At 34.3% G+C, this 3,812-nt stretch overlaps 1 non-coding gene across 1 annotated transcript; it reads right to left on the bottom strand.

Annotated features, from left to right (window-relative positions):
* Nucleotides 1-3,399: 3,399 nt before the first annotated feature.
* On the bottom strand, nucleotides 3,400-3,485 carry TRNAY-GUA (transfer RNA tyrosine (anticodon GUA)). Its single transcript is given in 2 exon segments — nucleotides 3,400-3,435; nucleotides 3,449-3,485. It is a non-coding gene; the product is annotated as a tRNA-Tyr (tRNA).
* Between the last annotated feature and the right edge of the window lie 327 nt (nucleotides 3,486-3,812).

Below are 3,812 nucleotides of genomic sequence, written 5' to 3'. Positions count from 1 at the left end.
AGCTAGGGCAGAACCGCCGAGTCTTTCTCAGAACCGATAAGACTCTAGACTTACGGTGTATCGAAGAGCTTTAGATGTAGATCGACGTCTATCTCAGACACTCGATACAAAATACCAAAGTCTAAATTAGATTGGGATCCCTAGATTTGAGATAAGATAAGATTAGATCACGAGTCATTGATTCATGTAGTCAGACCTAGATACATGTTTTGATGTTTGTTTATGCTTTTATATATGATTTATATGATTGCATGTGATACATTGTTTATACTGGGATATTTATATCTCATTGGAGTTATCCGGCTGTTGTCTTGTTTGTATGTGTGCATGGCAACAGGTGGGACAGGTACAGGGTCACAGAGGTGAAGACAGATCGAGATTAGAGTGGTGATACCGGACTTGGACTAGAGATAGGGTTTAAACACTTGATAGTAGTTGTTGAACCTGAGTATGTATGATTGTATATTTTATCAGATTTATACTTTTATACTGACATGTATAGGAGTTTGATTCCATTACCTTCCGCATTTAAAAAAAATAAAAATTAGACCATGATTATTATAATTAATTTAGTCCCAATAACGATTAAGAACATGATTAGCGTCCGGGTCCCCACAAAGTGCATGTGTCTTACTTGGATATTCCAGTACCCAAAAAGATACAAGGTCCAATATCTCAACACCAAAAGGATTTTTGTTCCTCGAGACGTCTTATTTCATGAAAGCATCTTTTCTTTCTCACATGCTCCAACTATTGAGCATGTATTCTCTAACTTGGATGTGGTCATTTCTATTCATGACCCCTTACCAAAGTCTTCCCAACCACAAGTTCCTACTCTTGCTCTTGTCACATGCCCTATTAGACATTCTCCTCGCATTTTCAGACCACCAATTTGGTCTCATGATTACATTTGTTCTCAATCACATTCCTATTCATCTTATATCCAACTATATTCAGTATGATGGTTGTCCCCTGCATATAATGCTTTCCTTTCTTCCTTCTCTTTCATCAAAAAACCATCCACCTACCATGAGGCAATCGCGTCTGCTATGGACCTAGAGTTACAAGCTTTGGAAATTAATCACACATAGTACATTGTTGATATACCTCAAGGAAAAATTCTTATCGGCAATAAGTGGGTTTATAATGTTATAACAATCCTGATGGCAGTGTGGATAGGTTCAAAGCACGTCTTAATGCTAAAGGTTACACTAAAATTTATGGTTTGGATTTTCATAACACTTTTTTCCCAGTAGCTAAAATCACCAATGTTTGATGCCTTCTTAGTGTTTCTGCCATGTCTGGCTGGCCTTTATACCAGATGGACGTTACAAATGCGTTTCTTCAGGGTGATCTTGATGAAGAGATTTACATGGTCTTACCTCAAGGATTTTGAAGTCAAGGGGAGTTTCATGAGGGACTTTGAAACAAGAAGGAGATAAGAAGCAATAAGGTCTGTAAGTTGATGAAATCCCTATATGATCTCAAACAAGCTTCGAGACAACGAAATAAGAAGTTCACATCAATCATGAAAGGAGCTGGTTTCTGTCAATCGAAGCATGATCACTCAATGTTTATTAAGAAAGAGCAAGATTTTGTTGCTATATTACTAGTGTATATTTATGATATAGTAATAACCGGTAGCCATGAGAAATCAATCCAAACATCAAAGAAGCATCTGAACTTGCATATCAAAGTTAGAGATTTGGGAACATTGATATACTTCCTTGGCATAGATATTGCTAGATCAAAGGAATGGATGTGTTTGAATCAGAGAAAATATGGTCTCGAACTCATATCGGACGCTGGCTTATCTGGTGCAAAGGTTTGTGATATTTCTATGGAACAAAATGGTAAAACTACATAAAAAGACTTTGGACTTTGATGATAGTGCAGGGCAAGATACTGGTGTACACCCTCTGTTAGAAGATGCTAGTGCATATCGGAGATTAGTTGGTCGACTCATATACCTCACGGTGATGATGCCTGATATTTTTTTTTTTTTGCAATGCGGGAACTAAGTCAATTCACTAACAATCCTACGACATCACATTTGGAGGCATCATTAAGAGTATCGCGATATATAAAATTTGCTCCTGGCAAGGGAATTTGCTCTCGACACATCACTCTTTGTCATTGACAGACTATTGCGATTCTGATCGGGGGAACTTGTCCCATGACTAAAAGATACATTACTGGTTATTGCATTAAGCTGGGAAGATCTTTGATTTCGTGGAAAACTAAGAAACAAGCTACTGTCTCAAGATCTTCAGCTGAGGCAGAATATAGGGCGATGACGAACACGACATGTGAAATAGTTTGGTTGGTTGGTATTTTGAAAGACATGGGAGTGGATTAACACTTCAGCGATGATGTGTTGTGATAGTACTGCTGCTCTCACATTACATAAATCCAATGTATCACGAAAGAACGAAACATTTAGAGATCGATTGTCATCTAGTGCGACAGAAAATATGTGACAGGTTAATCAAGACATCACACATCAAAACTAGAGAGCAACCAGTAGATTTATTCACCGAGGTTTTGAGCAAAACTCAACATCAAATTTTTTTGTTCATGCTTGGAATATTGTACTTGTTCCAAGCTTGATGGTTCCAAGCTTGAGGAAGAGTGTTAAAGTTGCGTTTTAAATTATAAAAGTGCACTTTGAGAAAATACTTTTCTTTGTATATAAATAAGGTAATTGTCTGTTAAAAACATACTAGGACAAATTAATCATTGAGCAGATTTTTCACTTCTAACTTCCACGTTGTGCTCTCATTTCTTCTTCATAATTTTCAACACAAACTATATATATATACTATAGTGTCGCATGAACGAGTGTTGGAACTTTGAGATAAATTACATAATTTATTCCAAGATAATTATTTATTAGAACACAAACTTTTGTGAGATTGTCTCACGAGTTAATTTTGTGAGACAAATCTCCGACTCGACTCGACTCATTAAAAAGTATTATTTTTCTTGTTGGGAATGAGTTGGGTCGACTCATCTAACGAATATAGACTCATTAGACTATCTCGAAGGAAGTTATCCATAAATCTTTTGTTTTTGTTCATTTTTTTTAGCTAAAAAAAAGCTGAACCTTTGCAAACTTGTGATTTTGTTTTGAACTCTGTCATTAATATTTGTGGATCATGAAGTGTACTAATTTTGTAGGGATGAATTGATTATTTTACCTATATTTTATATTTATAGAAATACATTTAAAATTATATTGTTTATCAATTTTACTAGAATCCATATTAATTAAGTACACTTTGTAATATACAAAATAAGATAGATGATACATAATATTTGTCAAGATAATCTATATTGGTCTTAATTACTTGTAAGGGCTAACTATATCTAAATAATAGATTAAAACGACAAAAAGATTCCGACCTGCCGGATTCGAACCAGCGACCTAAGGATGGCTATTTTCCAACTACAGTCCTCCGCTCTACCAACTGAGCTAAGGTCGGTTTTGTTGTGAAGATTGTTCTATTTTTCTCTATAACTATAAAACGATGTACAAAATAATTCACTTTGTATTACTAGGAAATTAACAGAAATAATATATACAACTTACTAATATATAAAAAAGAAATAATATATATATATATATATATATATATATATATATATTAATACTTTCATAGTTAATAAAAAAGTTTAAAATGGGAAATTACAACATAAATTCTAAATAACAACATAAATCATACATTTTGGTATCTTATTCAATAAACATGGTGATATTGTTCCTCCATTGATCAAGAATTTCGATTTTCGAGAAGTATCATGATCATCCA

The sequence above is a fragment of the Primulina eburnea genome, chromosome 13 (assembly GCF_022965805.1).
Source record: "Primulina eburnea isolate SZY01 chromosome 13, ASM2296580v1, whole genome shotgun sequence".
NCBI classification, from domain to species: domain Eukaryota; kingdom Viridiplantae; phylum Streptophyta; class Magnoliopsida; order Lamiales; family Gesneriaceae; genus Primulina; species Primulina eburnea.
The sequence above is the reverse complement of the archived record's forward strand: the minus strand, read 5'-3'. Positions and strand labels throughout refer to the sequence as shown.